Source organism: Apteryx mantelli, chromosome Z, assembly GCF_036417845.1.
Source record: "Apteryx mantelli isolate bAptMan1 chromosome Z, bAptMan1.hap1, whole genome shotgun sequence".
Classification (NCBI taxonomy): Eukaryota; Metazoa; Chordata; class Aves; order Apterygiformes; family Apterygidae; genus Apteryx; species Apteryx mantelli.
In genome coordinates this window covers 18,279,908-18,294,232 of record NC_090020.1, presented here as the reverse complement: position 1 = coordinate 18,294,232, position 14,325 = coordinate 18,279,908, and the positions used below count along the sequence as shown (strand labels likewise).

At 36.7% G+C, this 14,325-nt stretch overlaps 1 protein-coding gene across 2 annotated transcripts in view; it reads right to left on the bottom strand.

The window, feature by feature from the left end:
• The window catches only part of JAK2 (Janus kinase 2), a 97,466-nt gene that overhangs the window by 54,280 nt on the left and 28,861 nt on the right, over positions 1-14,325 (bottom strand). The window contains exon 1 of one of the 2 annotated variants that reach the window (XM_067315433.1): positions 145-228. The exons of the other annotated variant lie outside the window; for it this stretch is intronic. The gene's annotated coding sequence lies outside the window, so the exon portion shown is untranslated. Of the gene's footprint in view, positions 1-144; positions 229-14,325 lie in introns of those variants that run through there. 2 annotated transcript variants of the gene reach the window in all.

Genomic DNA, 14,325 nt, shown 5'->3' with positions numbered 1-14,325 from the left:
TCAGTTTATGTCTTTTTTTATGTGGGTTTCCAGGAAAACCTCCAACGCCAGGATCGGAAATCACACCACTTCAAAAATACACCTTTGGAGGTTCAAAATCAGAGCATTCTCTCACTACAAATAAATCCCTTGGTTGTTGATTACCTTTAATCACTCGAGAAAGCTCTGTATGAAACAGGAGGTGCACAAGAGATGAAGTCTTTTAAATGAGCACATCACAAGTCACCCACTTGCTGCCGGTATCCACAGGAGGCCAGATAAAGCAGGCATACAGGTGGAACATAATGTATCTGTAATAAAAATACACTAACGTTAAAAAAAAAGTTGATGGCTGTGAACAATACATAATGGATCATTATTTAACACTACACTACTATATTGAATATTTATTAAAATCTATGTTTAGCTTCAGATGAAGTGATCCCCTCCTATTTCTTCTGCCTAAATTCCTAGCGTCTTCTTTGCCAACAACTTCTTACTTTTTTTTTTTTTTTTTTTTTTTTTTTTTTTTTTAAACGCACCCTGTCTTTTTGGTCCTAGTAAGGAGTGCTCCTCAGTTCTAGCAAGATTCTGGCACATGAAATGGACACCCAATCAGAAGTGTAATTCCCTGTTCTTTTGCACTCAACATGTTCTTTTTTTAAAGTACTTAAAAGTAATAAATATCTTTTACCACATGAACTGTTTGACACACTGTATCTGTAAATATGGCATCAGTTTAAGAAAATTGTTGGCATTATATGAAGAAAGGAGAAATGACAAGGAAAAGAAATTACATAAAGCAAGAGATGGTATGTTCACTTCATGTAGTAACACTTCCTTTAGCCAAAACAATCAATTCTAATTAAAAATTGACAGCAGCTACTCCTTTCAATTCAGTCGAAAATTAACACTAAGTGCCTTGCAGCATGAAGGACAAGGGTACTTCTACCCTTGCCTTTCTTGCACAATATGTCTGCGACTGCAAGAAGCACCATTTGAAAGAAAGCATTAGAGCACAACAACAGCTTTCTGCAGCAGTAAAAACAGGAAAAAGTTGCATGTTGTGACCCTCCAGACACTGGAAAGAGACTCATAAAGAAGCAAAAGTGAATTTTAAAATTGACTAGAAGAAAAAAAAAAAATGCATTGGAAGTTCAAAAGGGGAAGAATTCAGAATGGGAGTACCCTGCAAATTTTGGACTGATGACTCTCCAGACAGAAATCTTCCTGGACAGGAGAGAACAGGAAACCAACACCACAATTTCTTCAACAAAATCTGTCTAACGAGTCTTTCATCAATATCCCAAGAAAAAGGAACCCATGTCAATGAGCAGTAAATTCAGCTTCTCCCTCTGTGGAAATCAAACTGTTCTGAAAATGATTAGTGTTTATCTCTTTGCAAAATTGGCTTTAAGAGATCACCAATTTTGCCTTGTTTGGACAGCTGTGCATTTTGTGTGCACCTCCAGCGATGCCCCTTCAATTGCTGTCTAGTCAGCCAATTAAGATCTTATCCAAAGTCCACTAGAATCCATGTAAGTTTTCCAGACCTGTATTAAAATATAAAAGAAAACTGCTCAGGGCAGAGCAGTCTACAACTGACCAGTCCAAGCACACTGATTTGACAGAACCAGCTTCAAGTGAAGCACAGAACCACTGTCTTTCAGTCAGGTTCCAGGCTGAGGGTATTCCTGGGTATTATAAATTATTTCCTAGCTTAAAAGTGCCACTCCATCCCCCACCGAATCTTTCCCTTCATCTCATTCACAACTGCCTTGCATTCATAACTCCCTGTCAGAATTTTGACTTTGAGCAGAAGTGTGTGAAGATTCACCTGACTGTAGCGAATTGTGTACCTTTTCCACAAACACCAGATCAATTGCACAACATCATCATTAGCTATATGAGACAGCTGCCAGTAAACAGATGGAACAAACCAGATTGAACTAAGAATTCAACTCCCTTCCACTCTCTGGGTAGCAGTGCCCAGTGGAATGAGGCAACATTGTGAATGTTGCAACACTTGAATGATGATAAGCTCAATGGCATTGCAGCCTGCATTTCAAATGCAACAGTTGCATAAAGCAGCCTAATATCCAGCCTATCATATCTCATATGCCAAATAGGAAAATGACCATTTGCTTATGAGAGAACAGATCATAGCCTAGGACAAAGAGCAAAGAAATTCAGAGAGGAAAAACTGGATTATTGTGGTTATCATGACATCTTAAAAACAAAATTGAAGCACCTTTTCTGTATAAATCTACAAATCTGCCTATTAAAAATCGGTTCATCACCAAAGCCTCATAAAAATACCCAGTTTGCACACTTCCAGGCTGATTAAGTCTCACCTGACATGCCTTGCTCTATTAGTGCACCATCTTGCTAGCAACTTTGTTTTCCCATTTGCTTTCCCTTCTGTTTGCTCAAATCTAAGTCAGCTTGTATTTCTGGCAGCTGCAAGGATTTAAATGTCCAGTTCCAAAACAAACTTAGAGTCTAATTAAACTCAGTTATAATGAATTTCTACATCATCTATCCAATTGTCATAATTTGCAAAACACAGAATTTGTTATGCTGAGCAAAGGAGATTCTACAACCTGAAACAGTCACTTTTCAGTAGGCTTTTACAATTCTTACGAATACAATTAGTAATTCTATTGTGGCTATGTCACTGAGTACCTTTAATATTCAGTTTATAAGCAAGTGATGAGGAAGATCAAATTAGCCCTTTCTATTCACAAGTAAGATCTGAATACATAGACTGTCTCCCTGTCATTGTCAGGACAGCTTGTATAAACTCGAAAATTACAAAAACGTACACCGTTTCCATCTGCTTGCACACACACACTTCCTACAAAGAGCTTGAAAGAACCTTCTCAAGTTATGGTATGTATGTAGGGAGGTAAGAGGCTAGAAATATCTCACAAAAAAATCCTAACAGGTTTCACGTTAGTAAGCGCTAACGGGAGAATATCAGTAGGTTCTAAAGAATATTATGGATCTTCTCACAAAACCACAGAAAAGAAAATTTTTTTTAATCTCTAAAAAGAATAGAACAAGAAGAAAAGTCAGTCAACAGTTTCCCGCTTCTGATTGTATTGGTTAGTTTGTTGTTTTACACTCAATATTTATATCCAGAATATCTTCAGGGTCCAGTTTGAATATGGAGACTAAAAAAGAACAATTAAGCTTTGTCATAATACACATCCAGTACGTCCTATCACACTACAAAAACTTTAGAAACTTAAACAAAACAATAGCAGTCCTATTGTACATACAACATGCAGTATCCCTCACATATTTCCTCTGTGTATGTAGCCTGATTCTTTTCTGAGACACAAAGGTATAAATACAAGAAGCCAAATGCATACCTGTTTTTGATAGGCAATCAAAAACAGTTTCTTTAAAGGAACAGTGTGTGCAGAAGTGTCACTGCTCCCTAGGAAAGGACCAGAAATTCCTAAAAGCATTTGTTCAATCTGAACACATTAAATCATCAGCTCTTATTTCATGCACAAAAAAATTTGCAGCAACAGATACACGTCTATACACCACAAATTCATCAGAAAACATTTCTCTTAATAATTCCATCAAACTCACAGTGCGCCACAATACCTTTAAAAGTACTCAAGCTATCTGGAAAATCCAAAAACATGCTTCATTGCTTAGACAACAAATCCTAAATTTACAAATACAGTTAATCTGTGCTTTAATTATATAATCTTCTGCACTAAGAAAACTCTGCTATTCTTTCTCAGGTAATACTTGTTCTGACTTCAAAAAGAACTTTGAACAGAAAAATTAAATATGTTTTAAGGCAATATTTTAAGACATTTTCAAGTAGAGAAAGGATGTGTCTTCAGTTATGGTGATCTTTTTCTAATATATTTTGCTTTTTAAGGGATCTAAAACTTGCTCTGCTGCAAGGTCAAGTCACAGACACAGGAAAAATGACTACTCATATTAAAAACAAGTACAGAAATTTATATGACTGAATTTTCCTGTTTAGTCTGTTGTACATTAATATCACAGAAGTATTTTTAATATATCAAGATTTGAATGCACATGGTGACAAGCAGATGTAGAAAGATGATGACAGATCTCTAACATATCAATGACAAAACATGTGCTAAAAAAACCTGGAGAAGTGAAGATAACATTTGCTTACAGTTTTTACTTGGCAAACCACTGTCTATATCAGCAATTCAGCAAGCGTCCATGAACTTTTGCACAAGGAAAGAGTCATGATCCCAGCCTGGTCCAGTTACACGAACAGACTAACCAGAGAGAAGCAGTCAGTGTGAATTTTTTCATTCCAATTAGAAATCCCAATCTTTTTATTTCTAAGTTCTTCAAAAAGAATGAAGCCCTTTCTCTAGCTTATCCCAGGAAGAAAGCAACCTGTGGGTTCTGTCTGAAAAGCAGAACGAACGACAGATCCTAGAGGCCTTGTCTTCGCAGTAGCCTGCAAAGTCAGTGAATTGCCAGAAAAGCAATCAAATCAGAAACCTGCCGACAGGAAAAGCTCTGTCTAGGTTCCATCAGAATTTTGGCAAAAGTTGGTCTGTATCTGCAAAACATTTCAATTTCACCATGCTGATAAATTTCAACAAGACAGTATTTCATCAGAAAATTTCCAAGCAATTCAAACGGTTGCCCAATTGTTTTGGCCGAGTTTGTCTCCCCAGACAGAGCGATCTGAGTCCATTTAGAGACACCATTATCTGCACAGCTTTATAGGCACAGAGGACATGGGAGCAGTAGCCACAATAGGTCAGAGAGACCTTTTGCAGGAAGTATGTGAAAAATGTCTTAAATTTCCCATGATTCCCTTACACAAATCTCTCAAATTCTTCTAAACAATGCAATAAAAGATGACAGTAGCAAATTTAAGACGGGAATGAGCAGGTCAGTCTGTATATACTTGCTTGCAACTGAAGTGGAGGAAAAAGACCTCCAGAACATTTTCAATATTTCAGTTTTTTCTTGCAAATAAAGTCCAGCAGCTATGGGAACTAAGTGTTATCTTCACAGGCATGGTGTATCATGCTAGCTTTTCTGTTGCACAAACTATACCAAAAACTGAATTCTGCTCAAGAGCTCAGATGATGAAATAAGGATTAAATAGAGCACAGGTCTCAATTTGATTCTTTGATTTCTTTCAAAAAGATATAAAAAAGAAATTGCTGATGCTTTTTGTGTACACTGAGCAAATTCTTCATCTATAAGATTAAATCCACCCCAAATACACTCAAGGTTCAAATAGCTTGCTGGCTACTAGCCTCATTCTGCCTGGTGGCTTTTGATTACAAAATATGAGGAACCACTGTCCTACACTGAACAGTCAAAGTAAAGGCTTCTATGTAATAAAAATTTCCAGTGAATTACCAAGAAATTAGGAGACAATGAAAAATGGCAAAAAAAAAAATCACATTTCAAAGTGGAAAAATACTCTGATTCATCACTGGAACAGAAAAAAAATTATTCTTCCATAAAAAGTCATTTTTGTTGAAAACATAGTTTAGGGAAAAACCCTTCAACCTTCTTTAGAGGACACACATGACAGTTACAGCTACATTCACAGGTTAAAATAAATATTGAAAGTGCAAAGGAAAGCAAAAAGTCTAACAGCAGCAGCAGCAGCAGCAAGTACTCTGTCGAATTGCTTAGATATTTTAAGCACTGCAAGATTCCTGCTTCTAGTCACACTAGATACAGTGGGAAGGTGACACTGGAAGATATTTCTGAAGAAAGCAAGCTGTCCTTTTCTAAAATATAATTCCCACTCTCATAACTGAAGAGGGATTTGTCAAAACTTGAACTAAGAGTAGTTACTACAGTGCTGTGTTGCCAAAGAATAGCATCAATACTTACAAAGCAAATGCCAGTTTAGCAAATGCTGTCAAGAACCAAGCAGGCTACACTAGGCTATCAGAAGTCATATATGTTTCATGTTGCAATCTGAGAAAGCTGAACAGTGGTGCAGCAAACATTAAACATATTGCAATGGAAAAGGTTTCAAAATTGTTACTCTTATCCCAACCTCTGAAGACTTGTCCTTTCCCTGTGGCAGATGGGGGGTTCTCAGCTAAATGCCTGCTCTCAGCAGTTTAAAAGAAACAGAACAGCCAAGACCCACCACTTGCAGTAGTCTGGCACTTCTGCACGGCATCAGACTTTCAACAACATTCTTTTTCCTCTCCAGTTACTGGAGTGCTCTGGAGTTCCACATCTACAAAAAAGTGTCTTCTGTGCAAACAACAATACAACAGTTTCATCAAGCAGAGTTATATTCTGGTAGGAAAAAAAAAAAAAAAAAACCCTCTCTCATCTTTCACAGAAGATACAGCATTTCCTCACATCAAACCTCTCCTTCAAGAAAACAGATCATAACTCTTTCCAGCTACCATTGGCTATTAAGATAAACTGACCAGTTTGCAGCTGTTCAGTAAGCTTTTCCCAAACCTAGATTTTAAGAAGTTAAAACCTTGTGGGCTTTCCTTCTGAATACTATCATCTCCTTTTTCTTGCCTTCTTATCTCACTTCCCCAGTCTGGCCACTTCCCTCCTCAGAGGTTAGTAAAACTACTGCCTCTAAAGTAACTGTCGTATGTGTTTACATAGCGTGCAGAAATTCACATGGGTTAAGAGCTATAATTTTCTTCATGAGAACTAGGAGCAGAGCATTATCTGGGGGCATGGGGGAGGGAGGGCAATAACACTGCTAGCCTCTTGTAGGCAAGCAGCAGGTACACAGAAAAAGAAACAAAAGAGGAAAGATGGAAAAGTGTCAAAAGAAGGTTTAAGTGCTTTTTTTTCTTCTCGCTCCATGGGTTAAGCCACCTACTTTTTTTTTTTGCTGTTTATTCTCTTCCAACATATTTTAAATTTAGTAGCTTCAAAAAAAGAAATTGAGTAAAAAAGATCATGATTATGGGCTATGTCAGGATAGTTTAAGAAAAACAGTCAATCAGATCCCAAAGGGGCTGATTAAGATGACTTGTAGTCACCCTACATATACAGAGAAATAATTGCACAAAACTGTATTGCCATTGCTCTCTGCAGTGCTGGCTATATGAAGAGGTGTTCACAGTTTCAACAAGCAGGAGATCATAACAAAGATTACTATTCTCTATCAAACTTCTAAACCTCTACTTTTTGAGGCCAAAAGTATCATTTTACAGACTGGACACTTTACCATACAGGGTAAAAGCATCATGGTGAATATTACCCTACCATCTTTTCTGCTTAGAGACAGGAAAGCAAAAAGCGATTTTCTTTATAAAATTATACATATAAAATTTCCCTCCAGCTGCTCTCATTGTTGTGTCTTCTTTGGAGTTTTTTTCTTTTTCCAGTTTTTGCCACCTGACAGTGAATCCTGAGACAGTCATCAAAAAGGTGAAAGCTTTTGGATGAATGAAGCTATCCCCCTTATTTCTATCCCAGTTTTCACAATATCTGAAGAGAATATGAAAGCACGTGCTTCACCAAATTAGCCCTTTCCAGAAAAAAAAAACCTGCCAGAATGTAAACAGGATAACCTTTAAGTCAGAGTGAATCAGCAAACTCTGCAGAACAGCCAATAGCAAGATTCCAGTGTCTCCTTTGGGCTCTCTAGAAGCCTACATCTTCAGTCTATTATGCTTTTTCAACTTCTCTTAATTGCTTCAGTTTAGAAATTACATATCAATAGGCCAGACTTGATGAAAATTCCATGTATGAATTCCCTCCTCAAAGTGATTTTATTACTGTGGAAAAGCGCTTAAAGTTTCAAGTCTTATAGAGGAAATAGAGTTCTTTACAATGACATATCAGTTACAGTAACTTGGAAAGTGATTAACTTTGAATTTTGTTTATAGAAAAGGCAATTCCATATAACACAATCTAAATATGATTTTTTACAATTTTATTTAGCTTCCGTCAGTATTGCAGTAGTAGCTAAAACCCTAATCAAGATTAGAGCTTACTGTACTAAGTAATTCATCTAGCAAAAAGTCTGTCCTTTTAAAACAAACAAAAAGCACACAAGCACCCTGCCCCCAAATTTGGTACTATACAGGTTCAACAGGGCTACAAATGGATGAAACTATGCATGAACTACATTACACTTATAAATCCGTCCAGAATCAGGGGCTGGTTATATAACACAATACAAGTGAATACAAAACAAACAAACAACTCTCCCCCCCCCCCCCAACACACACAAAACAGAGACACTCAAGCCACAATTTCATGAGACAGTGCCACAGAAGTACTTGAAAATAAATGATTTCCATAAACAAAAGTTTAATTACTAATACTTAAAAAAAAAACATATAAGTGCATTCAAAATCCTATCAAATAATGATTTAGTGTTCAATTACACAATATATAAATATTGCAGTTTCTGTTATTCTTTGCTAGAATTGTTGAAGTATGTTAAAAATGGAATAGGTTTTTTTTAAACACTATTTTAATGCTTTATATTGTTGAATAATTTAAGATAGCAATGTTGACATTTTATCTTTATAATTCAGGAAAATGCACTTGCTTGATAGTTTACTTAATGCTTCCTTAATCATCAATGGCCCAAGAGCCCTCCACTCGTTCCCTATCTGAAATGCCAGCCAGCTTTTGCAAAGATATAGCACTACATGCTTTGCCAAGATCATGTTATCTCTATAAACACAGATTGTCAGAAAAAAAATGGAATCCAAAAAGCCAGGACTCAAAGTAAACAAAAGTTTGTCATAAAAATGTGCTGTTCCTGGAGATTATGCAAAGTTCTGATCAAAATGAACAACTTTTTTAAAATAAAGCAAAAAAGAAAAGTATACTTAAGACAACCCTATCTTCCCAATGTAACATTTCAAATATTCTGTGTTCTTCTGTACAAAAAACAAACAAAAAAAAACCCAAAACAAACAAACAAACCATTGCTTGCTTTTTGCACTGGAGAAGAGTCAAATGTTCATCATATGCATCCAGTATTTATGGAATTTTGTTTAGTGCAAGACTAATCTTTTCAATTTTATGCTTTGCTTCTAAGGGAAAAAAAGGTATTTCCAAATAAGACACATTTATGAAGAACTCCCTGTGTTCATCTTGCTTATGTTCCTAAATTCTGAAATAAGAGTGACACAAAACTGTCTTCTTGATTCTTGATATTATATGCTAAAAAAGACAGTAAGGCTATTCCAGAGAGTAAGAGCATAATAATTCTTTACCAGTAATTCAAAATGGTCCAGCAGACCACCTGACATAAATTCAAGCAGAGGGGGGAAAAAAAAAAAAAAAAAGGAAAAGCAAATAATTATTCAAACAGAGACTACTACAGCCTGGATAGTACACAATGGCTGAAGATTGAAGCTACATAACTAGCTATTAGAAGCATATCATTTTTTCTTTATTTCAGAAATAAGAACATCAAACTACTGCAACAAACAGCCAAGAAAGCAGTAGATTCTGTATCTCTTGATTTTAAAACATCATGAATAGATGTATTCTTGAAAAATACACTTTAGATAAACTCAAGTTAATGGTCTTAGTGCAGGAAGATAGCTGAAACCTACCAGGTCTATGATATACAGAAGATCAGATAAGATGATACCATGTTCTTTTCTGGATTTCAAAATTTGTCTCTAAAGATCATGCTATTACAGTTCCTTTACAAGAAGGCATTATAATGTAAAGATGAAACATCTCTAGCATGACTGTATTTTTAAGCTAATAAAATTTTTATAACAAAACTACACTACAAAATTTCCACTGACCAAATTCAATTATTCAGCTATTTTTTAAAAGTCTATCTGATGCCAGAAAATAAAAAGGAAATTAAAATTAAAATCATCAATTCTCTAAATACATATCTCAAAGTCCAGTACTAGCTTTGCCTCTGGGCTCTTAACTCCAGGGCTTCCATCTGTATGTCAGTGATGGACAACAAGCTCACACTACTCCCAGGAAAATTCTTCAGATGTACCACTGAGTAATCTGAACTAAGACACATCAGTTCTTCCTGCTAAACTCTACTCCAAATAGAAACCATATTCTTTTAATCATCTTGCCTAAAGATGGTATTTTCCCACCAACTGCCATTCTACAATGGATAGAGAATCCAAATCTACCTACTGCAATCTCTTCAAAATTGAGGATACTCTAGTCTCTAAATAACAGAACAAGTGGACTTTTCTGTATCAATCCCAAATTCATGAATCACTTTAATTTTCTATGTAACTTTTCAGGATAATAACCATATTTATTTTTAGATTTAACTCAGCTCTGTCAAACTATGAATTTCTGACCTCTCTGCAAGGGTGAGGAAAGAGCTGCTGCAAAGGAGTAGACTTTCATGGACTTCAAAAACCACACCTCAAGATAAAAGAGAAAAGGACTAAGAATTCCAGACTAACAGTTTAACATGTGGCTAATGGACAGATTACAAAAACCAAGCTGCCTTAGTAACAATGATGCAGTAAAAAACCTCAGCTAGCTCAAGAAAAAGGCTTGTTAAAAGTAATTGTATTCAGTAAAACAGAATACAGCAAAAAGAAGCTGTATTACCTTTAGTTAGATTAACTAGAACTGTATCTAAAACCACAAGTGAAATATACTGTATTACAGCGAAGTTCTCTTTTCAACTTGTAAACTGCACAGAACAATATATGTCTCCAGGACCAGTCTGGAAATCAGATGAACTAGTCATTTTAAGAGGTTTTTTGCACATATGGTTTCACATATAAAACAAATTGCTGAGATCCACTGAAATTAACTGGGAGTTTTACAATTGACCAAGATCTCCCCTCTCATTATGCATTCTGTGAGCTCCTGAGGATCTACACTACATAAGCAATGAACTACAAAACAGTACAAATACTAATAGTTACTGGATTTGTTAAATGTACACCCCAATTATCAAGCTGAATCCAATTAAAATCCTAAACAGATATTAAAAGCATCTGAAAGGACCTCTTCTGACCAACCATTTCAGTTTCTAAAAATGGTTATCCTTCTACCTGCTCCTACCCTTAGTATTTACCATGTCTGGTCACCTACCAGTAAATGATAATTCAAACGAATTTTTTTTTTCTTCATTGGCACGGATAAAGGGCTTTGACCACTAGTACACGCAAGAAACAGGCCACCCACACCTAGATCCAAACCAAACAACAAGATATTTGTCTGCCAATTCATCAAATTATAACTGAATCGAGTTTCATTTTCTTAAACCAAACAAGAGGGTGCATAGTGCAATTACACATAGTGCAATTACACTGCTCTGAGCAGCATACATATTTTTTAGATAGTGATAGCATCTTTTGCTACCAAATTTATTTAAAAAACAAAACCCACCAAGAAAGCTCTATTGCAGATGATGGAACAAACTTTTAATAGTGACAAGCTTATCACCAGTGTCATAACATTACTTCCACTATTCTAGACAATATTTGGCAATTTGCATAATTCCATAACTAGGCACAGTAATTTTCGTATTTTTTAGTCTGCACTGCACTTCAGTACCAGGGTAATTTTTCACAGTGCTTAAGAAAGATGATAATGTTTTCTCTGATTTTCTAGATGTAACAAAATTACAAAGAGTCTCAACTACTTGCTTAAGTTCACACTGTAAGGCACTGGTAGGTCAAACTTAAATACAATTCCTTGTTTCACAATGTACTTAATGTAACAAATTGTGCTATTTTCTACTGAAAGAACAAACTAACTCATAATTCCTTTCAAGGAAGGTAAATAGATGAAAGATTAAGTAACAAGACCTCTCAAGCACAAAGGAAGTGCTGTTGAAATCTCTGAGCTGCTTAAACATTGCAAAAGAAAATCCATTTTAAAATTCAACACTTACCACAAGTTTCCCCATAAGCAGCATGTCAGTTTCATTTTTGAGTTTTTGTAGGTAGAAGAATACTCAGTGAGGGGAAAGAAGTAGAATCCCCCCACCCCCAAAAACACCAAGCTTGACACCAACAGCACATGTATTAAAAACAAAACAAAAAAGAATCAAGCGGAAAACACATAGATGAGAAATATTTAACACACATCTTGAAGTAAGGTACACCACAAGATGATTCTACCAACTGCTTTTAGGATTTCTCTTCACAATTACTCTTCATATAATTTTCACTTTACTGAACTCTAGCAAGTGCAACACTATCACAATCATCTTTATCACAGGTACACCTGTGAGTACCTGATAAGTGACCAAGAAACTCCTCATGCCTTCAACAGAAATAGGATTCTTAGTGGCTCTGTGGTACTGACCCAGTCTAAATGCCATTAGCATGTAGATGTATTGCCTCTGCATCATTCCAAGCATTACAAAAACAAGGTCACAGACCTTGTTATTCTTTCATCCCCATTCAGGGCCAATACGGAGGGCTTCTAAAAGAAATCAAGTTCATCTCCTTCAGTAAATGAAAGATTTTTTCCAACTCAAACTCTTCATAAACAGCATCACCATCCAACTCTTCACCTCATCAATCTGCTGGCATGGGCAGTACACGTCACCACCACCATATGTAAGGACAGTATATGCTGGGACAGATCCTGCCAGGCACTTCAGAAAGGCCCAGTCAGAACCACAAGAGGTGGCACACTGTCACCCAATCTCTTTCTGATAAAAGGAGTTATGGTAAGTTTGATAACTGTCATAATCCATAACAGCTGTTAGTGACCCCTAAAACCAAAATAATACATGAAGTAGCACAGCATAAGGGAGTTCTCCCTTGCACATTCTTTTAGCAGCCACATGCTTTTGTTGACAGCAAGACAGCATAATAAAGGGAAGGATTCATCCTCTGGTGAAGGATTCCATTTCAACTGATGTGGAGTCTTTCTGAAACCCGTATTATCCATCTCTCTGACTATCTCCTGTTAAGGAACGTGCACACAGCCACTGAGTCACACCCAAAGACATCAGTCCATTTTATGTGTTGTGGCTGCTCTCTGACAGAAAGGAGACCAGGAATGCATAACACAGACACCCTTTGGGCAAAAATGAGAGAACTGAGAGAGAAAACAGGATGAGATGATAGATACCAGAAGATGACAGTTATAGCAGAATGCTAGATCTTCTACAGATAAAGATTTAAGAATCCTTGTTACACAGGCTGACTCTAAAAATCCAAATGTTGCTTGAGCAGCCCCCAGGTTCAGATCATGTTATGGGGTCAAAAGGGTATATTAATATGCCAAGTCTGAGCCCAGAGGTTTTTAAAAAGTTTCTTCACCTCTTTTCCCATCCTCCTTCCAAAAGCTTTTCCAGTGGAAGAGAAATTCTGTTCTTCCCTCCCACCTCCCCATCCACAACTGGGAATAGAACCAGCTTCCAATTTCACCCCAAATCATCTCAGTCACATAGTTTTAAATAAGGTGGAGTAAACGCCAATTGAGAAAAGTGGATCCCTAGACAGGCATAAACTCAATGCATACTAAGTAAACAGATGACTGTGCATCAGCAGACACAAAACCCCAGCAGGTTAGAATATACATGACCTCAGTAGGTAAAAGAATATTTGTAATAGCTACTGAACATGATCAAAAGTCTGGATCCAGTCCGGTTCCTGGAAAAATAAACTGAAAGAGAAAGGGAACAAAGACATCTTGCCACAATCAGTTTCTGCCAAAGTGTTCTGTTTTTTAACCTTCTGAAACATAACTGAATACAAATGAAAATGTAAAAAGAAGTTTAAACTACTGCTAAGAAGAAAATACCTTCTCATGATGATTTTTTTGCTGGGTGCAGTGATAGACATCAGAGGGATGAGATACTTCATAATGGGAGAGGAGGGAAGAAAAGGCAGGAGCCTCAGTTCAAGTGCAGGATGGAGACAGGCCACTACAAGAGTCACACTTGGCAGAGAAATCAAGAAAACTGGGAATAAGGTTAACATCAGTTCCACTTTCTCTCCTGCACCTCTACATTTCTGTCTAGGTATATAAGGCTCTTTACCTCCCCTCTCATCTGACAGTATATCTATCTCTTCTATCCATGTCCCAAACTCACTCAAGTGAGCTGATAACTATTAGTCTTTTCACCTAAGATCCTCCCCGCAACTTGCTAAGGTTCTGCAAGTTCTGCCTGGCATCCCCAGGCAAACAGATCAGATACTACAGGATATATGATAAGGATCACATCCCCTACCACAGGGTAACAAGCTTATTAATCTTCCATTCCCGTGGTGTTCAAACCATAGCTACCTGTAAGCAGAAAAAAGAAGCAGGACGAGCTGCCTCTAAAATACACAGCTTTTTTGGGGTGTGGGCAGGGGGGTGGGGATTATGGCTTTAATCCTCAAATATTTCTTTTGTTCTTCCACCACTCTCCAGACAGTATTTAATTAT